The sequence below is a fragment of the Physeter macrocephalus genome, chromosome 18, assembly GCF_002837175.3.
Source record: "Physeter macrocephalus isolate SW-GA chromosome 18, ASM283717v5, whole genome shotgun sequence".
NCBI lineage: Eukaryota > Metazoa > Chordata > Mammalia > Artiodactyla > Physeteridae > Physeter > Physeter macrocephalus.
The window spans coordinates 71669725-71694305 of NC_041231.1; the positions used below are offsets into that span (position 1 = coordinate 71669725).

Genomic DNA, 24581 nt, shown 5'->3' on the forward strand with positions numbered 1-24581 from the left:
GGCAGGACAGGAATAAAGACACAGACGTAGAGAATGGACTTGAGGACACGGAGAGGGGGAAGGGTAAGCTGGGACAAAGTGAGAGAGTGGCATGGACTTATATATACTACCAAATGTAAAATAGATAGCTAGTGGGAAGCAAGCCGCATAGCACGGAGATCAGCTACGTGCTTTGTTACCACCTAGAGGGGTGGGATAGGGATGGGGGGAGGGAGACGCAAGAGGGAGGAGATATGGGGATATAGTATATGTATAGCTGATTCACTTTGTTATAAAGCAGAAACTAACACACCATTGTAAAGCAATTATACTCCAATAAAGATGTTAAAAAAAATGCTGGTATGACAAACAGTTATTATATGTTTTGAGCAAAAAAGGAGTTTTATGCATGGTGAGGCTGAGATTAGATTAAACTTAGGTAAATGGAATTTGTTATTAAAAGTAGGGTAGTGCAAGACTAGATTTGGTTCCTCTCTGCTAAGAGAACAAGTTTACTTAGAATGCTGATTTTGATAACAGATTATATGAACTTCCTTGCCTTTAAGTAATCTGTATTGGCTTTTGAGATCTCTTCTCACTTTGGATAAGAAATAAGTAATGTCTTATAGTGACCTATGATCTCATTTAACGAAATGTTTTGAAACTTTTTGAAAAAATTCCCAAATATCAAATTTTAATTAAAGTTCTTTTGACCTCCAGCTAACTTTGGGATGCTTTAGAGGGCCCCTGAGTCATCTCAGAGAGGAATATTTAACTAGTATTATTTGGTATATTGAATTACATGGGAAGCATTGTCAAATGAGTGATAAATCTTCTCAGATTATATGGTATGGATAAATGTTACTACTATAGATATTCTAGAAATTATATAAAGTTTCTGAAATATAGATATGTCCTGGTATAATCTATCAGCCATAATTCTGGTTATATCAGAGCAACTTGATTAAGCTTTTTTGTCAACACATTGTGATCAGACTTTTTTTTTTTTTTTTTTTTTTGCGGTACGCGGGCCTCCCACCGCTGCGGCCTCTCCCGTTGTGGAGCACAGGCTCCGGACGCGCGGATCTTCCCGGATCGGGGCACGAACCCGTGTCCCCTGCATCGGCAGGTGGACTCTCAACCACAGCACCACCAGGGAAGCCCAGTGATCAGATCTTTAACCTTGCCTTTTTAAGCCTTTAATAGACAGTTAATCTGATGCTTTGCAAAAGTGCTTCATCTTCAAGAAGATTCATAGGAAGATTCATTCATACTGACAAGTACAGGTATCTAATAAATCTCGGATTATACTGCTGAACTGGGTAAGAAATTTAAAATCCTAATGGAAAACGTGATGACTTCATAAAAAGTTAACAAAAGGATTGGGTACCGTGTAAACTGGTGAATATGGTTACAATGTTTATAGGTTTTGTCTGGAGTATTACTGATTTTGATCCGTGTTCTCCAGATATAAGGAAGCCCTTCCCCTCACGTTACTCCTGACTTAACAGCAATTTGGTGAATTTTACCTCTTTGAGTAAAATTGAAATATTTTTCTTTTCTCTCTGGCTGATCCCTCCAGAAACTAGAGATTCTTGGGTTCTGGGCAGCCTTATCAGGTGAAAGGGAAAGACTATCTCCTAGCATGTACAGGAATCTTGATATTTTGGGGACCGAGAATTCCACTAAGGCAGAATCTGATGGCAGGCTTTTAGCATTTCCTGGCCTTGAGAGGCCTTTTGGGAATTCAGTCTGAGACTCCTGAGGAGTTCCACCAAAGCCAGTTTGGAGGAGCCTAGTAGTCAATTGACCGGATTTATTTTACAAACAAATTAGTCTTGATTTGGCATGTTTGTGAAAAACACTGCTTGCTTTAAGTCTGTTGCTAAAAGCACATGTACAATGCTTGTGTGACAACTGGGTATAAGTGACAAAATGTATGGCCTATAAAGTGTTTCCCCATTAACATACTTCAGAGCCTGTTCACAATATCTGATCACTTTTCCCCAATGTGAATATCTAGGCAAATATAAAGAAGGCCTAGCACTGAGGGGCATGATCTAGACCCAGGGCAAGCAGCTAAATAACTCCAGCATCAAGGGACATGTTTTGGTTCGTTGAAGGATTTGCAATTGAAAAGGGAGATGACAGGGGATTCCCTGGTGGTCCAGTGGTTAGGACTTGGTGCTTTCACTGCCGGGACCCAGGTTCAGTCCCTGGTTGGGAAACCAAGATCCCACAAGCTGTGTGGTGCCACCAAAGAAAGAAAAAATAAATAAATAAAAAAGGAGATGATGCACATATTTTGAGGTATGGGGAAGTCATTCTGGCTGACACATGATTTAACTTAAACTTTACTGACCAGAGCAGTCTGTTTTGTGGCCTGTTGAACATGCATTGTACATCTGTCTTGGCCATTCAGGAGGGGGATACATTTGAAAGTCAAAAATGGAATAGCTGTGCTTCAGACATTCAAGGTAAAACTAGGTGGCCGTTGTGGATGTGATTTCAGACACATTCCTGTATTGTTGAGGACTTGAATTTTCTGAGCTGTGTCCTACTCAGGATTCCCCCAGCCATTCTCAAAGGAGTGTCTGCCGGCAGATGGCAACTTCAACCTTATAACCTCAAGGTCTCCTCTGGTAACTATTAGCAGAAAAAGGAGACATGTAGTGGCCAATAACTCCTGCTTTGTATATGTTAATACCACATTAGAGGTTAGAACCTACTTAGATAAAACTATTATACAAGACTCGGATCCAGGACTTGGAACTCAGGACTGTTTCCAACTCGGTATCCATTCCCCAAATCTAGGTAGGACTACAGCCCATTTTAGCAGGAAGTAGCCAGAGTGGTCGTTGCCACATTCCTTGAAAGACTTGGGGAAGGATGAAACAGGATTGGAGGTTGAAACTGAGTCCCCCTAAAACTGAGTTCCTCTGCTGAGTTTATGATTAACGTCTCTATCCAAAACATTATACTCATGTGTTCTCCTCAAGATTGAGGAATATCAAAGAAAAGGGGGGAATTGTAATAGGGGCAGGGTGGGTGTGCAGCTGTTAACATTGGACCCTTAGTGCAAGACCCATAGTTCTTGACCATCAGCAAGGTGGTTAGAAGTCCCACTCCATCAACAGCCAGCCTCACAGTGGTCCTTGCAGCAGCGAGTGTGGTGAGGTAACATCTTCATGGACAGTACCATTTAAGTACTTTAGGCTCACAAAGCATTTTTGCGTATGTTAACCTATTTGCTCCTGATGATATCCCTGGATAAAAGAGATCATCATCATCTGCATTTTACAGATGAGGGAAGCACAGCTCAGAGGGATGTGTTCAAGTTCCCCCAGCTGGGATTGCAATCACTGGAGGCATGACTGGACAGGTGTCTCAGGCCCCCAAAGTCTGTGATGCTTTCACAGGTGGCCTCAGAAATTATGGCCAGGTTCTCTCTCTCACTCAGCCTTCTCTGTTGATCTTGTGCTATGCTCACCTGCTGACCAAGAGGGTGAGCCTTGATCTCCAAGGCCAAATAAGTTCCGGACAGTCCGCATGAAGGCTGGAGACACTTTTCTTGAGATTGCAGTTTTAGAATCAAATACCCAGCCAACTACCATGTGCCAGTGAGTGAAATGCTGGGGCATTCCCAGGCCCAGAAAAGGGTTGGTCAAAAGGGGTCGGGCTGGAGTCCAGCTAAGCAGGGAGGCCTGGCAGCTGGCACAGGGCAGGGAGGCACAGATGGGGTCAAGCTTGGGGACATAGCTAAGGCCATGGTGTCGATATGAGCCAACCTGTTCTGCTGCCCAGGGGTTGGAGCTTTGCCCAGAGGGGCCAGAGGGGGCAGAGGAGAGGACCGGGGTTTCTTGCTCTCTGCCCTATCTCCCCCCCCCACATCCCACCACCCCCTGCCAAGTGCGGACAGCTGCAAGCCCGAGGATGCTGGCCCTAGAGTGAGGGTGGTCGTGACCTGCAGGTGGGGGCAGCAGGATGGCCACCCAGTGGCCAACCACATCAGTTTGGTCCTTTCCTTATGACATCTTTTCCTCTGATTACAAAAGTATCTTGTGTTCACAATAAAAAAAATTGAGGGCTACCAAAAAACCCACAAAAGCACAAAATAAAAAACACCTATAATGCTCTCTCTTTTTTAACTGTATAAAGGACAAAAGGTAAAAAGTAAACACCCTCATCACCCCCGTCCTCACTCTCCCCTCCCCCACACACCCAGGGGTCATCACTGATGGCAGTTTGATAATGTTTGTTACGGCTCCTCTCTTCTTCTCTTCCTGTTGGAGGGAAGAGGGCAGTTTTTTCCCAAGAAGTGAAACAAAAACTCAGTCACTATTTTGACTGACAACATAAACATTTGATTTTAATTCCTTTTAAACACGTTGGTGACAAAGTGCTCTGTCTGAGAAGTGTCCTGGCTCCATCTACTTTGGACACTTGTACCTCCCCCACCTCTGGCTGCCCTTATCACCTCCCTGTGAGGAAGACCAGGGAAGGAGTCCTCTGATTTCAAGGCAATTAGGAGGCTTTCTGCCTCCAAACACCTCTTTTTTTCAAGACACACTTTATTTATTTATTTGTTTGTTTATTTATTTATTTATTTTTGGCTGCGTTGGGTCTTTGTTGCTGTGTGCAGGCTTCCTCTAGTTGTGGCGAGTGGAGGCTACTCTTCGTTGCAACACGCAGGCTTCTCATTGTGGTGGCTTCTCTTGTTGCGGAGCACAGGCTCTAGGCCCACAGGCTTCAGTAGTTGCAGCATGTGGTCTCGGTAGTTGCGGCACGCAGGCCCTGGAGTGCACGGGCTTTGGTAGTTGTGACACACAGGCTCAGGCACAGGCTTAGTTGCTCTGCGGTGTGTGCGATCTTCCTGGACCAGGGATCGTGTCCCCTGCATTGGCAGGAGGATTCTTAACCACTGTGCCACCAGGGAAGTCCAAACACTTCTCTATTAGGTCACTGATGCCTGAAATTCCACTGTTAAGATGTCATACCTTTAAGAGAAAACTTCATTTTCCCTGAAAATACAACTCCCTCATGGGAACTGTGAATCCTTTAAGAGTATGGAATACAAAATGAGTTTTAAATTTCTTTCCTGAGGACAAGGTTTGGCTTTTTTATTTTTAAAGATATTAATGTTTCTTTTTTTTTTCTCATTATAAAAGTAACACATTTGTTGTGAAAAATGTAGAAAAAGAGAAAAGCATAAATGAGAAAATGAAACAAAATTTGCTCACAGAATATTACCCAGAGATAACAAAACTAACATTTTAATGTAAAAATCTTCTGGTCTTTTTAATTTTATTTTATTTTTGACCACACCACATGGCTTGTGGGATCTTAGTTCCCCAACCAAGGATTGAACCTGTTCCCTCCGCAGTGGAAGCATGGAGCCCCAACCACTGGACCGCCAGGGAATTCCCTTCTGGCCTGTTTTCTATGTGAATTATGTATGTGTAGATAAATGTATGCAAACACATTCGCATACACACATATAAATAATGCCAAATTGGCACTTTCTATTATTATTATACCATGTCACTAAATATTCTTTGATATCATAACTCTTAACACATACACATACACTGTCATATAAATATACCCAAATAGGGAACTAGTCCCCCCACTGCTGGACAATAAGCTGGTACTAATTTTTCTCTACAATATCCAATGCTGTAATGAACATTCTTGTGTAGAAATTCTGTGAGCAAGTTTTAATCACGGGATTAGGGAGCACACACTTACATGCCAGTGTCTGGGGGCAGGAGGCCATTGAGAAGAGTGTTGTCTACCAAAAATCTGTGGAACGTGGAGACTGAGGGCACCACAGCCTTCACGGACTCATGGTGTGGCCTGTGGCTAGCCCACACTGAGTGGCCTGTGAGACATGGCAGGAAGGTGCTGCTTGCTGGCCAGATTAGCAGCCTTAGTGCTGTCCTCCCTCTATAAAAATAGACACATTCTACAATGGACAGTCCGCGCTACTCTCTTTTAGGGCAAGCCGCACCCACAGCCCCCACAGGCACAACCTGGCACTGCTGGGGCATAGGAGCCCACACCCTGGCCACAACTGCCCGGGCCAAGGTTCAGCCTGACACAAAGGCAGCCCTTTATAGGCTGGATGCGCAGGAGGGGCAGCCCAGCATTAAAACTCTGCCCAGTGGGGACCTTCTCTATTGGACAGTGGCACACCAAGCCAGCTCTCTCTCACCAGGATGCTTGAAAACCAGAGGACCATTAAGTGGGCAGAAAGTGAGGGTTGGGGACTTCCCTGGTGACACAGTGGACAAGACTCTCAGTTCCCAACGCAGGGGGCCCAGGTTCGATCCCTGGTCAGGGAACTAGATCCCATATGCATGCCGCAACGAAGAGTTTGCATGCCACAACTAAGGAGCCTGCCTGCCGCAACTAAGACCCAGTGCAACCAAATTAATTAATTAATAAATTAAAAAAATATATAGATAGATACAACCACAGGTGCCACTACAACCACTTTCTAATTGTTCTCTTTACAGTCACTGAAGTAATTTATTAAAAAAAAAAAGTGAGGTTTGTATGGGGAGAAGGTAGTGGGCAGGAGTCAGGAGGTAGAAACCAGGAGGCAGCAGAAGACATTAGGTGAAGAGAGTCCATAATTGGGTTTGTTGCAAGCATCCAGTGACTCCAAAATGAGGACCCAGTTGTTCCAGAGGGGAGTCCTCTGATTTCAAGTCAATTAGGAGGCTTTCTGCCTCCAAACACCTCTTTTTTTCAAGACACACTTTATTTATTTATTTGTTTGTTTATTTATTTATTTATTTTTGGCTGCGTTGGGTCTTTGTTGCTGTGTGCAGGCTTCCTCTAGTTGTGGCGAGTGGAGGCTACTCTTCGTTGCAACACGCAGGCTTCTCATTGTGGTGGCTTCTCTTGTTGCGGAGCACAGGCTCTAGGCCCACAGGCTTCAGTAGTTGCAGCATGTGGTCTCGGTAGTTGCGGCACGCAGGCCCTGGAGTGCACGGGCTTTGGTAGTTGTGACACACAGGCTCAGGCACAGGCTTAGTTGCTCTGCGGTGTGTGCGATCTTCCTGGACCAGGGATCGTGTCCCCTGCATTGGCAGGAGGATTCTTAACCACTGTGCCACCAGGGAAGTCCAAACACTTCTCTATTAGGTCACTGATGCCTGAAATTCCACTGTTAAGATGTCATACCTTTAAGAGAAAACTTCATTTTCCCTGAAAATACAACTCCCTCATGGGAACTGTGAATCCTTTAAGAGTATGGAATACAAAATGAGTTTTAAATTTCTTTCCTGAGGACAAGGTTTGGCTTTTTTATTTTTAAAGATATTAATGTTTCTTTTTTTTTTCTCATTATAAAAGTAACACATTTGTTGTGAAAAATGTAGAAAAAGAGAAAAGCATAAATGAGAAAATGAAACAAAATTTGCTCACAGAATATTACCCAGAGATAACAAAACTAACATTTTAATGTAAAAATCTTCTGGTCTTTTTAATTTTATTTTATTTTTGACCACACCACATGGCTTGTGGGATCTTAGTTCCCCAACCAAGGATTGAACCTGTTCCCTCCGCAGTGGAAGCATGGAGCCCCAACCACTGGACCGCCAGGGAATTCCCTTCTGGCCTGTTTTCTATGTGAATTATGTATGTGTAGATAAATGTATGCAAACACATTCGCATACACACATATAAATAATGCCAAATTGGCACTTTCTATTATTATTATACCATGTCACTAAATATTCTTTGATATCATAACTCTTAACACATACACATACACTGTCATATAAATATACCCAAATAGGGAACTAGTCCCCCCACTGCTGGACAATAAGCTGGTACTAATTTTTCTCTACAATATCCAATGCTGTAATGAACATTCTTGTGTAGAAATTCTGTGAGCAAGTTTTAATCACGGGATTAGGGAGCACACACTTACATGCCAGTGTCTGGGGGCAGGAGGCCATTGAGAAGAGTGTTGTCTACCAAAAATCTGTGGAACGTGGAGACTGAGGGCACCACAGCCTTCACGGACTCATGGTGTGGCCTGTGGCTAGCCCACACTGAGTGGCCTGTGAGACATGGCAGGAAGGTGCTGCTTGCTGGCCAGATTAGCAGCCTTAGTGCTGTCCTCCCTCTATAAAAATAGACACATTCTACAATGGACAGTCCGCGCTACTCTCTTTTAGGGCAAGCCGCACCCACAGCCCCCACAGGCACAACCTGGCACTGCTGGGGCATAGGAGCCCACACCCTGGCCACAACTGCCCGGGCCAAGGTTCAGCCTGACACAAAGGCAGCCCTTTATAGGCTGGATGCGCAGGAGGGGCAGCCCAGCATTAAAACTCTGCCCAGTGGGGACCTTCTCTATTGGACAGTGGCTCACCAAGCCAGCTCTCTCTCACCAGGATGCTTGAAAACCAGAGGACCATTAAGTGGGCAGAAAGTGAGGGTTGGGGACTTCCCTGGTGACACAGTGGACAAGACTCTCAGTTCCCAACGCAGGGGGCCCAGGTTCGATCCCTGGTCAGGGAACTAGATCCCATATGCATGCCGCAACGAAGAGTTTGCATGCCACAACTAAGGAGCCTGCCTGCCGCAACTAAGACCCAGTGCAACCAAATTAATTAATTAATAAATTTAAAAAATATATAGATAGATACAACCACAGGTGCCACTACAACCACTTTCTAATTGTTCTCTTTACAGTCACTGAAGTAATTTATTAAAAAAAAAAAGTGAGGTTTGTATGGGGAGAAGGTAGTGGGCAGGAGTCAGGAGGTAGAAACCAGGAGGCAGCGAAGACATTAGGTGAAGAGAGTCCATAATTGGGTTTGTTGCAAGCATCCAGTGACTCCAAAATGAGGACCCAGTTGTTCCAGAGGGCTGCTCTTTGTCTGGTGAGACCCCTCCTGGGCTTCCTAAACAACCTTACAATAAAGTCTCAGCCCTGGAAGTAACCAGAGTTGGTCTGTGTCCCCTGCAGCCTGTAGGAGTCTTACCCCACACATGTGGACAGTACTCTACAGCTTATGTGACGCATTCCTAGGACTTCTCTCATCACAACAACTGTGGGAGGGAGAGTAGTTTATCCCCATTTTACAGGTGAGGAAACAGATGTTCAGAGAGGATCTGAGTCTGCTGGCAGGTCAGGGAGCAGAAACTCAGAGCCACGTTTGCTGACCCCACATCCAAACTGGTCTCACCACACCAAGTGGCCTCCTGTCCCGTCCTCACAGATGTCATCACTACGCTGCGGTACCGCTGTCACTAGCCCTCTCTGAAGGTGAACTAGCCTTAGTTGATTTTGTGTGTTTCAACTTGTCTACTCAACTTGTTGTAATGCCTGAGGACTGGGTTTGCAGGTTTTCTTGTTCATAGTGCTCAGTACTTGTGAGGATGCAGTAGGTGTTCAATAAGTTCTGATGGTTCCAAATGCAGTTTCAAAATTCAGAGGCCCACATCCCACCTTGGAGTACAAAACAGGACTCTAGGCAGTTCTGAAAATTCCCCTAGGAGTCTGATCACATTCCAGGTTGAAAATCAGATATAGAGGATGCTTAATCAGCCCCCTCAACTCTCAAAAAAAACAGCCATGACCCAGGAAATAAGCAAAAATATGTAAATGAGCAACCAAACTGAATCTCATAAATTTTATGCACAAAAGATGAAACATGCTTGTCTTAAAACAAACTGCTCAGACTTCCCTGGTGGCGCAGTGGTTAAGAATCCGCCTGCCAATGCAGGGGACACAGGTCCGAGCCCTGGTTCGGGAAGACCCCACATGCGGCGGAGCAACTAAGCCCGTGTGCCACAACTACTGAGCCTGCGCTCTAGAGCCCACGAGCCACAAATAATGAGCCCGTGTGCCATAACTACTGAAGCCCGTGCACCTAGAGCCCGTGCTCTGCAACAAGTGAAACCACTGCAACGAGAAGCCCGTGCACCACAACAAAGAGTAGCCCCCAGCTCACTGCAACTAGAGAAAGCCCATGCACAGCAACAAAGACCCAACACAGCCAAAAATAAATAAATAAATAAATAAATAATAAATTAAAACAACAACAACAACAAACTGCTCTAGCCTCACTCTGCACCTCCATACCCTTACTTTACACATTATTCTAATGAGGTTGGTCACTTGGTTTCTCAGCCCGTGGTTTACTGGAAGCATGCATAGAAATAGCGACGAGAAACTGAAAGCTGTTACAAACATTGGTAATCGTAACAGTGGTCTTGAGTTATCAAGAAAAGGTCAAATACAGCAGGAAGATGTACAATCCATTTTAGAAAGATCTTCTAAAGAAAATTAGTTTAGGTGTTTAAAGGGCAGGGTTTCAGTTACCCTGAAAACTGACCATGTGCTAAAAAGGAGCCCAGGCCTCCTCTCTGGTATTGCCAGTCCTGCCTGCAATGATTGTCTCATCACACTGCACTGACAGGGTCCAGCTCTCCAACTTGTGTGTTGTATAGTAGCTAACTGCGTGAACTCTGGAGACAGGCTCACTGGGTTCAAATCCTGGTTCTGCCACTTCTGAGCTGTGTGACCTTAGGCAAGTTACCTAATCTCTCTGTGCTTGTTTCCTCATCTGTCAAATGAGGATAATAATAGCACCCACATCCGGATCAGGTACATAGAGAGCTCTTATACATGAGAGTGATGACAGCAGGGATGGAATCTTATTCAGCTCTGTCCCCACCTCTCCCTTAGCCCCTTACTCCTCAAAGTGGGATCCACCAGCAACTGAGAGCTGGTTAAGAATGCAGAATAACACATCCAGACCTATTAAATCAGATTCAGCATCTTAAGATTTTGTGTGCACAGCAGAGTGTAGAAGCCCTCAATGAATACTGTCAGATGAATGAAATTAGGCATTATTGTATATGGAAGTCCCAGGAGCATCAGAAAGACAGAAACAGGGAGCAAGGGGGCTAGCTCCTGAGGAAACTAAGGAAGTGGGTGCAAAGGAGAAAATGTGGGCAGCTGGGAACTCAGAGGGACTTGGTTCAGCCACTTTCCCAGCTTTATGACCTTGGGCCTCAGTATCCTCATGTGTGAGATGGAAGAATGCCCACCTTACAGGGCTGTAACCAGGATGAGAGATAAATACATAAAGTGCCTGCACGGGGCGGGCCCTCAGGCTGTCATTACTGCAGGCTCACAAGCCCTCACCCAAAGCCCTGGGGTCAGACGCCTGTGGGTTTTCAGAGCTTTCAGATTTCAGAAAGGTCACATGATGCGGGTGCTGACACTACAGAACACCCAGCAGGGTCTGGGCAGCACCCTTAATTAAACACAGCAAAGGTTTTGCCGTGAAATGTATGAGCAGTAAGAGACATATTAAAGACTTTAAATAGTCTCACATCACGGCAGACCAGATTTGTGGCCAAATCAGTTTATATCAAACCTATTTTTTTTAAAAGTCTGATTTTTAGAGCTTTTGGCTTTCAGAATTGTAGACAAGGGAGTGTGAGCCTGATTGACAGAGGAGGAGGGGCAGCCGTTGGGGGAGAGCCGACAAGGCTTGGAGGGGTGTGCAGGGGAAGGGCTGATTGCTTGCCTGCAGGGGTGAGTCCACAGGCAGAAGGAGGGGGCAGAAAGCAAGACTTGGAGGCCTTGTAGACAGGAGGGACCCTGACACATGGATGGTAGGAAGTTGCCACGGTTAGGGCCTGAGCAGGAGTGTGACCTAATCAAAGATAGAACGACAGGTTGGTCAGGCTTGCAAACAAACAGGAACAGGGCATACTGGTCCCACTCGAATTTCCCAGCACAGAATCAAGAGTGGGCTCACCCCTACTCCCCACCCACCCCACTACCCCAACTACCCAAAAACATGCAGAGGAAAGGTTTTCATATTCTATCACACTGTCAGGGCAGCAGCCCATGGGGTCTTATCGATTACATAGGCACAAGTAAAATGATCACAATATGAACAAAAAATAAACATAATACGAGTTCCACCGTGTGCCGCTTGCCAGGAACCTGTTGTCTCCAGCTCTTACAGCACCGCTCTAAGGTATTAATTATTGTTCCTTTTACAGAGGAGGACACTGAGGCCCAGGTAGCCTAAGAACGTCCCGGGTCACACTGGTTCGTCTAATGCCAGTGCCTGTGTGCCTTCCAATAAACCACATGCTCAGGGGATGACTGAAGCCAAGGCAAGAAAGGGACAAGCTGGGGGTCTGAGATCTGGGAGAAAGATCAAGTCCTGCAGCCTCAGAGACTTTTGATTCTGCCCTCCACCTTTCTGAATCCTTATTTATGTCTTGGATGTATCTCTTATAAACCTCAGAGAGTCGGGATTTGTCCTCTATCCACTCTGACAACCTTTATCTTTTAACAGGAACATTTCATCCATTTATATTTAATGTAATTGTGAATATATTTAGGATTAAATCTACTCTCTGCTTTCTGTTGGTTCCATCTGTCCTGTATTCTTTTTTCTCTCCTCTTTTTTCCCTCTTTTGGATTTAATTTTTTTTTTTTTTTTTTTTTTTTGCCATTGAATGCTTCCCTCTATTAATTTGGAGGTTATTCCTCTTTCACTGTTTTGCCCTGCTCTCAATATTTCAAGGGTTATGTGATATATGTATGTTTTGTACCACTAGTCCAATAGCTTGAGATGATCTTATAAAAACAAGAGCTTCGGAGTTCCACAGGCCTGGGTTGGAACCCTGGCTTTAGAACTTTTTAGCTGTGTGCTCCTTTCCAGCTGCTTTCCTCTAAGTCTCTAAGTTTGTAAAAGACAGGTTGATGGAACTCATCACCCAGCTTATTGTGTTACTTTAGTGAGCTGAGGGGTGCCAAGTGCCCTGCCCAGGGCTTGGCACAGAGAAAGGGCTCAATGTTCCTCTCTCCTCTCTGGCCTTTGCCTCTCTGCATCCTGGAAGAATTGGCCCCAGATGGAGGCTGCTCAAGAGCCTGGTTGCATAGCTGGGCTTTACCGTAGAAAACCTTCCCAGAAGGAATCCCTTTGGAATAAGATGTTCCCAGGGTGCAGGCAGTCTGCAGCATCATCAGTGGACAGCACAGCCTTAGTCTGGGAAGTGGGAAGCTGCTGGGAAATTCTGCTAAAATGGGGGAGGGAGATGGGTAGCATTGATCAGTGTCCCAGGGGAGCCCAGGGAAGGGAGGAGGGCTCCCCAACAGTGTGTGTGTCTCTATTCTGGGCGGAGAAGGGGGGCTGACCGGTAAGCAGCAGCTTCTCCTCCTGGGAGGCAGGTGTGTCTTCTTGTAGAGGAGAGCAGTGACTCACCAGACTACCACGGCTTGTTATAAATATCCCGAGACACTTAACTCCCTCGGCCCTGATTCTATATTAGCACAAGTGGTGCTCCGTAATTCCATAATTCATTAGGTTTCCTAAGCACCTTAAGACTGGGGGAGGGTGTCCCAACCTGTGGACACAAATATTATGAACTACATGGCCGGTCCCCCGCCCCCACTGTGAATCAAAAAATAAGTCCTCTTTCTCTCTCTTATCTATTTACTTATTTACAAATTAGCATTGGGTGAATTTTGAGAAGTAAGGGTAGGCCAAATGTGCCCTGCCCTTGCAGTGGAGGTGCCGAGCCCTAACCACTGGACCGCCAGGGAATTCCCTTACCTGTTCTTTTTTAATGTAGCTAGTAGGAAATTTAAAGTTACATTTGTTTTGGGAAAACTGCTGAAATCTGAATAAAGTTGATAGTGTTGTGCCATTGTTAATTTCTTATTTTGGGGGCAAATATACCATAGTTATGCAAGATGTTAACCTTAGGGGAAGCTGGGTGAAGAGTTTACTGGAACTCTCTGTACAATCTTTTCAGCGCTCCTATAAATCTAAAATGTTTCCAGACTTTGCTGGTGGCGCAGTGGTTAAGAATCTGCCTGCCAATGCAGGGGACACGGGTTTGAGCCCTGGTCTGGGAAGATCCCACATGCCGTGGAGCAGCTAAGCCTGTGCGCCACAACTACTGAGCCTGCGCTCTAGAGCCCCCGAGCCACAACTACTGAGCCTGCGTGCTGCAACTACTGAAGCCTGCGCGCCTAGAGCCTGTGCTCTGCAACAAGAGAAGTCACCGCAATGAGAAGCCTGCGCACCGCAAGGAAGAGTAGCCCCCGCTCACTGCAACTAGAGAAAGCCCGCGTGCAGCAATGAAGACCCAACACAGCCAAAAATAAATACAAATAAATTTATTTTTTTAAAAAATCTAAAATGTTTCCAAAATTAAAAGTGTAAAAATACCCCCTCCTATTACATGTGTGATTACACTATATTTCTATTGGAGAAACATATAATAGAATTATATTTCTAGCACAGAGCTTAAAACAGTTCTCTAAGAGGTATTATCGTCATCTCATGGGTGGAAAAAACCAGTGCTCAGAGGGGTTAATCAGCAGGATTTGGGACTCTGTCTGTTGGGTTCGAAGCCATTGAACTTTCTGCTGTACTCCTTGGCTTCTCCTCCAACAACTGGCACCCGCTAGAGCTTTGTGAGGATTCCTCCGAGGGTACTAGTGTGGGCATGTGGACCCCTGGGTAAGCCACTCGCTGTGGTGGGCAGGGGCTGGTGGGTGGGAGGAGGTGGGGAGATGGAGAGCAGAAGCAGGGGAATCTGGTGGTTCCTGGGATGAGAGGACTGTCAGGTAAGAGCCAGGCAAGGACTTGAAACCCTAGGACAAAGTGGGGGAGTGACGGCTGAGCTGATAGGCTTTCCGTTTTATTGACTGGCTGTTTTCTTTGATCTCTGCCTTGCTTTGGAAAGGATGTCAGGAGCATCTGCTGCTGTCTCAAGGAAAGAACTGGCAAGGCTGCTAATGACTTGGATGAACAGGCCCCAAAGGGGACAAATAATGGCACACAGGGGTAGAGCCAGGTACCTGGGCGTGTCCTGGTGTAAGGAAAATGCAGTGGGGATGCTGTTTCCATCTTGTCTCTTTGCACCTCCCTCCTTTCTCATCTCAAACAGAAGTATGCTTGTTCTGATGTAGAAGACCCTGCCTCCTGACCTGCAGACCCAAGGCTCAGCCACCGTGAGCCTAGGCAATCCCCTTTCCTGTTCCTTTCTGTTTTGCAAGGGGGCCTGAAGCTGCCCTCTGCTCCACAGCATGGCAGGCCCCCCAGACCCAGCCTCAGGCCTCTCGAGGGAAAGAGCACCATGTCTAGAGTCCAGAGCTCCTGCTTCTCCTTCGGGCCTGCCCCCCTCAGTCTGGGAGGCCACAGGGGGCCCTGGCTCTCCTACCAGCGAGGGTGCTACTCTGCTGCACGCCGGGGCAGACAGGGCCAGCCCAGCCGGCAGTGCACTGTCTGCGGCCAGCCGCCCGCCACCTTCCCACGTCCAGCTGCGCGCCGGGCGCCCCTGTCCTGACGTGCCCCTTCCCCTCCGCTGCCCTGCCGCGCACTCTGCCGCGCGGTGGCCAGATGTGCCGGCTTTGGTGCTGTCGGGCCCTAATGAGGTCCAGATGTGCAGCCTGGCTTGGGCCGGTGGCGGCGGCTACCAGAGGAGAGGGAGGCCCTGGGAGGGAGGAGCCGGGCTGCAGCTGGACGCCCGGTGCTGGAGGAGGAATGCGCTAGGAAGGATTCCCGCTGGAATGCGAGCTGGGGTGACTCTGCCTAAATAAGGGCCTGGCATCTCTGCGAGCCGAAGAGCCGGAGACCCAGCTCCTCCAGGTGCGGCAGCGCCTGCACGTGCCTTCAGCCATCCCTCCGTCGTCTTAACAATTTTTTTCTTTTTTACAGTTATAAAAACTATACACAGCAATGAAAGGCAGTTTAGAAAACCCAAATAAGCTAACAGACAAAAACAAAGAAATGAAAATAAAAATCACCTATAATCTCACCACCCAGCCACCGCTAAAGTTCTGGGATGTGTCTTGCTAGACTTTTTCCAAATACAAATATACGCATAGGTTGGTTTGCGAGTTTGAATCGTCCCACAGAGACTCTCAGAACCTGCATTTTTTTTTTAATTAATTAATTTTTTTGTCTGCGTTGGGTCTTCGTTGCTACATGCGGGCTTTCTCTAGTTGCGACAAGCAGGGGCTACTCTTCATTGCGGTGCGCGGGCTTCTCATTGCGGTGGCTTCTCTTGTTGTGGAGCACGGGCTCTAGGCGTGCAGGCTCAGTAGTTGTGGCTCATGGGATCAGTGGTTGTGGCTCGCAGGCTCAGTAGTTGTGGCGCACGGGCTTAGTTGCTCCGTGGCAAGTGGGATCGTCCTGGACCAGGGCTTGAACCCGTGTGCCCTGCATTGGCAGGCGGATTCTTAACCACTGTGCCACCAGGGAAGTCCAGAACCTGCATTTTCCACTCAGCTCTTCCCACATGAGTCTGCTATAACCAGTGTTTCCCAAACTGATCCCACACAGCACCAGGGCCGTTTTGCTTGCTGTTCATAGGGGTCTCCCCAGCTGTTTGGGACTGAGCACTGTGAGCACTGGCTCACGCCAACTTAAATGGGCTTCTGTCCTGGAGAACGTCTCAGAGTCTTTAATTTACTAGTGTGTGTTCTGAATCATCAGGAAGAGACTGGCATTTCCTAAACATATTTCACTATGAAATCCCTTGAGGGATCCTCTTGGGGCTTGGGTCTGTGGAGCATCAGGTAGGAAATGCTGTTCTGTGACATTCTTCGTCATGGCTGCATAGAAAACAACTGCATGTGGACACCATCATTTATTCCAGTATCCATCACTGGGTGGACTTTATGGTAGCTGTCAACTTATTGCTATTACAAATAACTCTGCGATGACCATCCTCGTACTTCCCCCTTTGTTGTACAGAAACGTTCCAAGAAGTAGGACTGTTGTCCATGTGAAAGACCACTTTTAACTCTCAGATTTGGGGGGCCTGGTGACTCTTGCCCCAACTCCTCATCCAGCCCTTATATGGCGGGGAAGGGGTTTACCCCACTCCCACAACAGCGGGCACCTGAGGATGCAGTTGGGATCTGCAAGTCTTTAGCTTAAGCATTTCTCGAGCACTCATAGGCATTGAGCCTTGGGGACTGTAGTGAAAAATAACTTTTCTTGGGCTATGATCAGCAACACTGTAACAAACATCTGTTAACTATTTTCCAAAGAACTGTTGCAACCAGAGAGTAAAACCACACCTGAGGTGCAGAGAACCCTTTACTATGAAGGGTCACCTATGAAGCCATACAGCCCCATAGCACCCCTGGGTGCCTACCAGGTAGAATGACACTGTATAACCCCTAACATGCTGCTACTTAAGGTGCCGAGTGACGGCTGCCTGTGAGATTGGGAACGCAATAGGCAGATCATAAGCATAGTCCAGACCTGTGTAAGCCTTGCCACTGACGTCTTCCTCCATATTATTTCCTTTGATCCTCACAACACCCTGTGAGATAGGGAGTAGTGGACTTACTAAGTCATTCTACAAATGAGGAAACTGAGACTCGGGGCAGGGCACTGGCCCAAGGTTGCACAACTAAGTGGTGGAGAGGAACTAAACGCCACCGATACCACTCCACACCTCTGAGCAATGCATCACCTTAGTAGTTGCATGCCATTGTCAGCAAAGGAAGCCTTCCTTCCTTTACATTGGGCTTTATCAGCATGGGGCCTAGGACCTGGGCTTTCTGATGGGAGGGTGGGGGAAAAAGCCCAGAATTTCTAGAGCCTAAGGACTGCGCTACGAGGCCACTCCCGGGGGCAGGTGTGTGTGTGTGTGTGTGTGTGTGTGTGTGTGTGTTTCCTTTGATGGTGGGGAACCAGTCAGAGAGGTGCAGTATGGCTCCCACAGGCCCCACAAGTAGGGAGAAAGTCTTACTCATCGTTGCATCCTCAGTGCTGGACACAGTGAGTGTTCCACACAGGCTCCTAAACTCAAGACAACCCCCCAGGGCAAGACAACCCCCAGCCCTGGGGAGAAACTCTCCTGGGCTCAGCCCCACACAATACACACGGGGGTCAGGGGGTCCTGTGTGTATTGTCTTCTTGGTTCCCCTCACACTTACCCTAATTCCAACCTTAACTTCTCCTCCTTCCCCCTCCTTCTCCGCGCCTTAACCTCTCTGTGTGTTTGCCCCCTCTCGCCCCTCCCTTAATAGTCACTGAGTTTGTCATCAGAGACTCAGTCCCTTAGACACCCAGGTCCACAGCTGAGGAGCTCTAACTAAGCACTGCTTTGATCCTCAAGAGCACCTTCTAACTGAGCTCTTAGCCTTATTTGTGTAGACTTCTTTTGAAAATCTAAGCAAAGACAGGGATCCCAGAAAAATGCCCAATGCACATACACCTTCAGTGTCAGGAGCTCATGCATGGACCCTCGGACAGCCCTAGCCAAGAAAGCCTGTTCCTGGTGAACCCAGCTTGGCGCACACTTCCATGGGGTGGGCGGGGGTGGGGGTTGCTTTCTGTAACCTATCAGCCCTGGGACCAGATGCTACCCAGTATGCTTGCCTCGCACAGAGCTGATGGCTTGTCGGCAACTAACAGGTCCACTATCCCTTTTTCTGTTTCAAAAACCCCAAACTTCTGAAAACTTTTGTCATTAGGCATTTGACTGCAAAGCCTGACCTGATGTGAACTATTTGGCTGCAAAACCAACCTCAACTAAGTGGGGCTATTTACAGCCTTTATTTACACCACTTAGTGTGTGAATATTCATAAACTTTGCTCAGAAATGTTTATATGTTTACCAGGTGCTGTCCCAAACCCTGCTGGGGGTATTTTATAATATATACAGTGTAAGTGAACTCATCATGTCACCTTTCTAAACTAGGAAAAATCTTGGATTCTGAAACCTCTCTGGACCCAATGGTCTTAGGCAAAGGATTGTGGATCTGTATTTATAAAATTTTCCTAAAGAAGTTCATGGACTTATGAGTGAAAGGAGCCAGACATGGAGCACATGTACTGTATGATCCCATTTATATGAAGTTCAAGAACAGGCTAAACTAACTGACAGCCATCGAAATCAGAATAGCAGTTACCTCTGGGGAGGGGAATTGACCAGGAGGGAGCATGAGGGAACCTTCTAGGGCACTGGAAGTGTTCTGAATCCTGATCTGGGTGGAGGTTACACGGGTACATACATACATAGAAATTCACCAAGCTGGGACTTCCCTGGTGGTCCAGTGGTTAAGACTCCGCACTTCCACTGCAGGGAGCGTGGGTTCGATCCCTGGTCGGGAAACTAAGATCCTGCTGTGTGGCGTGGCCAAAAAAAAAAAAAAAAAAAAAAAGAAATTCACCAAGCTATACATTAAAGATTAGTGCAGTTTTGCTGTAAGCCTGTTAAACCTCAAAATAAAAGTAAAAATAAAATGTACGGAATATATTCTCTGAAATTAAGCCGTAAGAAGCTGCTTGCCTTGGCACCCCATCCCACCCTGTGATGTCTTTGAACTTTCCAACAAAGCTTAAATTAAAATCATCTTAATATATGTTTGGCTTGTCTTAATCCCAAGAAATGAGTTTAACACAAAAGTCAAATTGAGTGAACATTTTTTTAAAACTCTGATTTGCCCTCAAAAAAAATCCATCCCCAGGCTTCCCTGATGATGCAGTGGTTAAGAATCCGTCTGCCAATGCAGGGGACGTGGGTTTGAGCCCTGGTCCAGGAAGATCCCACATGCCGTGGAGCAACTAAGCCCGTGTGCCACAACTACTGAGCCTGCGCTCTAGAGCCCGCGAGCCACAGCTACTGAGCCTGCGTGCTACAGCAACTGAAGCTCACACGCCTAGAGCCTGTGCTCCACAACAAGAGAAGCCCACACGATGAGAAGCCCGCGCACTGCAACGAAGAGTAGCCCCCGCTCGCTGCAACTAGACAAAGCCTGCTCACAGCAACGAAGACCTAATGCAGCCAAAAATAAATTAAAAAAAAAAAATCCATCCCTTTAAAGGGTATCTTTGAAAGTACTGCAGGAAAGCACTCGGGGCCTGGCTCCCTTCAGCAAAAGCCTTCCACTCACATCACCCTCTGAGAAGGATGCTGCCCCTGGGACTGCTGCTCAAAACACACCAGCCTGGGCAGTGAGCACAGATCCAGGCGTCCCTACCCATGGGGCTGCAAGTCAGAACTTGCACACAGCCAACAGTATCCTTTAATTGCATCTGATTAGCAGGAATTTGGAACTTGTATCTGTGAACAGAAGGGCATAGGGGACTCCTTGATTAAACAAGTCAGATAACCATATATTGCTAAGAGGAACAGAGATGTTCTTCCCATAGCTCTCTCACTGTGGCTCAGCATCTGACTGTTCACGGCCTTGTCCTTTGACACTCACCCCCACAGCATCCCTACCTCCGCCTTCCCTCCCACTTCCTATCTGGGCTCCGGAGCTCAGCCCACTGGGGCTGCTGCTTCTCTGCTACTCTACTCTGTGACCCAGTTCAGCCCACATGCCAGCCTTCCCATCTTCAGCCAGAGGGCACTGAACTCATGGCCTCGGGCTGTCCTCCGCTGCTTCAGATCGTTTTAGGAACCAGTCAGGATATAAACAAACAAACCGACCTACTTGGGCTTTTTCCTCATCTTTCTAGAGCACACTGTCCAATAGAAGAGTCCATGCTGATGGAAGTATTCTCTGCTGTGTTGTCCATTGTGGTAGCCACTAGGTGCATGTGGCTATTGAATGCCTCATGTGTGGTAAGTTTGACTTAGGAACTAAGTTTTTAACTTTTTTAAAATTTAAATTTAAATACTCTATGTGGCTGGTAGCTACCATATTGGTCAGTGCATCTCTAGAGAGAGGGAGGGTTGGGGGCCTAACATTCCTTTAACCTCACCTAGTGGCCTGGAATCTGGCCTGGAATCTCTGCCTGCTCTTTGAAGATACCCAGCCCTTGTCTCCCCAGCTCCCAGATCTGTCTTCTTCCAGAATCACTGGGAGCATTTGTTGAACCCCTACACTGTGCTGGACGTTTCACAAATGTAAACCAGATATACCGGGTCACCTCAAGTCCTAGGACAACATTCAAAAGAAGCTCAGAATTCTAAGACAGCTTGAAAAGTAACACAATAGGTCTTTTCTGAAAACCTCCTGAGGAAGCACCAGGGGGAATGTATGTCAACAAAACGCAGGGACTTCTTATCTCCCCAAGTCCCACTCCTTAGCCCAGCAGCTCTGCCTGTCTCCTCCACAGTCCCAAACAAGGAATGGTTCTGCGGGTCTCTTCTTCCTCCCTCCACCTTCATTCTTACTTATTTAAAGAAATTTGACCCACTCTGGGCTTTGCCCTGTCTCACTCCTCTGAAACAGCATCCCAACAGGCCAGCCTTCTTCCTTGGCAGGAGAAGACAAAAGTGGCAAACACTTCACATGGACTTTTTTTTTTTTTTTTTTTTTTGTGGCATGCAGGATCTTAGTTCCCTGACCAGGGATCAAACCCGTGCCCCCTGCAGTGGAAGCACAGAGTCCTAACCACTGGACTGCCAGGGAATTCCATGGACATTTTTTCTTTTATCCCTGATACACAAGGTTACATTGTCCCCAGTTTACAGAGTTTACAGATGTGGAAAGTGAGGCACAGAACAGTTAAGGGCACACTGACCCTGAATGCAGGAATTGCAATACCAGTCCAGAGTTGTGAGAGTCCTAGACGATGAGGGGGTCTTTCTGCTCAAGGCTTACACATCCAGAGGGCTGCACCATCTGTCCCTACTCTGACCATAAACCCACCACTAGTGGCTGACTAGCAAACCCATCTGCATTAACTTAATATGCTAGCTGTAGCGTCCCTAGGTTATCCCACCCCCAGGAAATTGCTCATTTTAACCAGGAGACACAGGCTAGACTCCAAGGAGTGACTCAGTGAGGATCTCAAGTCCCAGTTTCTCAGCTGGACTTCAGGGCTGGCTAGGGCATGCTGACCTCCTCTCCAGTCTCATCCTAGTTCTGACAAGGCCAACCTGCACTCCAGCTCATCATGACTCCACTGTCCATCCAGCCCACGGGCCAGGCCTTCCCCACTGCTGAACAGCCTGCTGTTCCACTTTTTAAAAAATTGTGGTAAAATATACATAATATAAAATTTACCATTTTAACCACTTCCAGGTGTACAATTCTGCAGCATTAAGTACATTCACGTTGTTGTGCGACTATTACCACCATCCATCTCCAGAACTCTCTTATCTTCTCAACTGAAACTGTACCCATTAAGCAATTAACTCCTTATTCCTCTCTCCCCAGCCCCTAAAAACCAACCATTTTACTTTCTATCTCTATGAATTTGACTGCTCTACATATTCCATATAAGTAGAATCATACAATATCTGTCCTTTGGTGTCTGGCTTAGCATGTCTTCAAGGTTCATCCATGTTGCAGCATGTGTCAGAACTTCATTCTTTTCATGACTGAATAATATTCCAGTATATATATATATACATATATATGTATATATATATGTATATATATATATATAATATTTTCCTTATCCATTCATCAGTCAATAGATACTTGGGTTGCTCCCACCTTTTGGCTACTGTGAATAATATTGCTACGAACTTTGATGTACACACATCTGTTTGATTCCCTGCTTTGAATTCTTTTAGGTATATGGCAAAAGTGGGATTATTAGACCTTATGATAATTCTACATCTAATTTTTGAGGAGCTGCCATTCTATTTTCCACAGCTACTGCTCTACTTTTACTCTAATGCCATACTCCTCTGACAGCTTCTACATCAGCCAGCATATTATCCATCATGTTTAAAAATGTAGGGCTACACTCATCACTTCCAACCCAAGGAGTGCAGATCAGTCTGGAGAAACTCATTGGTGGTATGTCATGAGGCTGGTTTTGATCTGGCCCATTTCAAGGTTCATATTAGAAATTCCAGTAAAGGTGTGTAGGTCTGACTAACATAGAGATGTTACAAGATGAGAAGTCTGACATACATAGAACAAAGTTTGTTTTTAAAAAAAAATATTTATTTATTTATTTATTTAGGCTGTGCCAGGTCTTTGTTGTGGCCTGTGGGATCTTTTTTTTAGTTGCGGCATGCAGACTCCTAGTTGCAGCATGCATGCGGGATCTAGTTCCCTGACCAGGGATCGAACCCAGGCCCCCTGCATTGGGAGTGCGGAGTCTTACCCACTGGACCACGAGGGAAGTCCCTAGAATGAAGATTTTAAAATATTGTGACAGGCAGCATGATGGAGCTGAAACCTCACACCTCATTTGAGACTCAAACCCAGCTGAAACTGCACACATGGTCTCAGGGCTTAATGAAGCTCAGGTTCTTTATGTCTCAGTGCAGAAAGAGGTTCAGTGGTTAAGACTCCATGCTTCCAATGCAGGGGGCGCAGGTCCAGTCCCCGATCAGGGAACTAGGATTCCCACATGCCATGAGGCGTGGGCAAAAAAAAAAAAAAAAAAATTCAGTGCAGAGGGAATTCAGTAGATTTATTTAGAGAGATACACATTACATAGGCAGAACGCAGTCTGTCTCAAAAGGCGAGAGTGGCCCTAGGAGATACACACTCCACAGACAGAGTGTGGGCCATCTCAGAAGGTGAGAGGCCCCAAATGGGATGGTTAGTTTTTATGGGCTGGGTAATTTCATAGGCTAATGAGTGGTAGGATTATTCCATATATTTTGGGGAAGGGGCAGGGATTTCCAGGAATTGGACCACTGCCCACTTTGGGACCTTTTATAATTGGCCTTGGAACTGTCATGGCACCTGTGGGTGTGTCATTTAGCTAATGTATTACAGTGAGCGTATAATGAGACTCAAGGAAGTCAAATCTTCCACCATCTTGGACCTAGTTGGTTCGAACCAGTTTTTGTCCTATCCTCAATGGCCATGTCATTCTTTTAAAAGTTGTACCCTGCCCCCTTCCCTCCTATCTCAAAGCTATAAAACTAGCTTCTCTTCACTGAGTACCGTGATGGACCAAGCACTAAATTCATTTCCTTTAGATATCATTTGATTATCACACCTCTATGAGATCACCTCACTTTACAGATAAGGACACTGAGTCTCAGAGAAGCTCAGTAACTTATCCAGCCTGAGCTTCTAGCTGAAGGAATCTGACCCCAAATTTCATACTTTCCACCATACCACGCCATCACTTGCTCTGTTATAAAAAATGAAATGAACATCGAAGGGGTACATGACATAATTCACATTAAAATCGGAGGAGAGCTGGCTTGTCAGCATTGATGACATCAACGTCTTGTAAGTTTTGCTGAACTTAAAGGACAGTGATATCGCTCCTAAAATAGCTCACATAAACTTAGGCTTCATCAATAGGATATAGTGACAAAATCAAAGGGGCTAGCCGTCCTACTGTGCACCACACCAGTCAGTGTCAACGAGAGGATGTGGCCAATTCCAGACATTAGGCTTTTTTTTTTTTTAGCCACACCACGAGGCTTGTGGGATTTTAGTTTCCCACCAGGGATTGAACCCCGGGCCATGGCAATGAAAGCTTGGAGTCCCAACCACTGGACCACCAGGGAATTCCCTAGGCTTTTTTTTTTTTTTTTTACTAATTTATATTTTTAAAATTTATTTTTGGCTACGTTGAGTCTTTGTTGCTGCGCGCAGGCTTTCTTTAGTTGTGGTGAGCGGGGCTACTCTTCGTTGAGGTGCGCAGGCTTCTCTCATTGTGGTGGCTTCTCTTGTTGCAGACCATGGG

At 46.3% G+C, this 24581-nt stretch overlaps 1 long non-coding RNA gene across 7 annotated transcripts in view; it reads right to left on the minus strand.

The window, feature by feature from the left end:
* The window catches only part of LOC114484207 (uncharacterized), a 65643-nt gene that overhangs the window by 10212 nt on the left and 30850 nt on the right, over positions 1-24581 (minus strand). For 3 of the 7 annotated variants that reach the window (XR_003676813.2, XR_008615670.1, XR_008615668.1), the window contains one exon: positions 18241-19136. This is a non-coding gene — a long non-coding RNA (uncharacterized lncRNA). Of the gene's footprint in view, positions 1-12489; positions 16607-18240; positions 19137-24581 lie in introns of those variants that run through there. The other 4 variants (XR_008615667.1, XR_008615669.1, XR_008615671.1 and 1 more) reach the window with 3 other exon arrangements.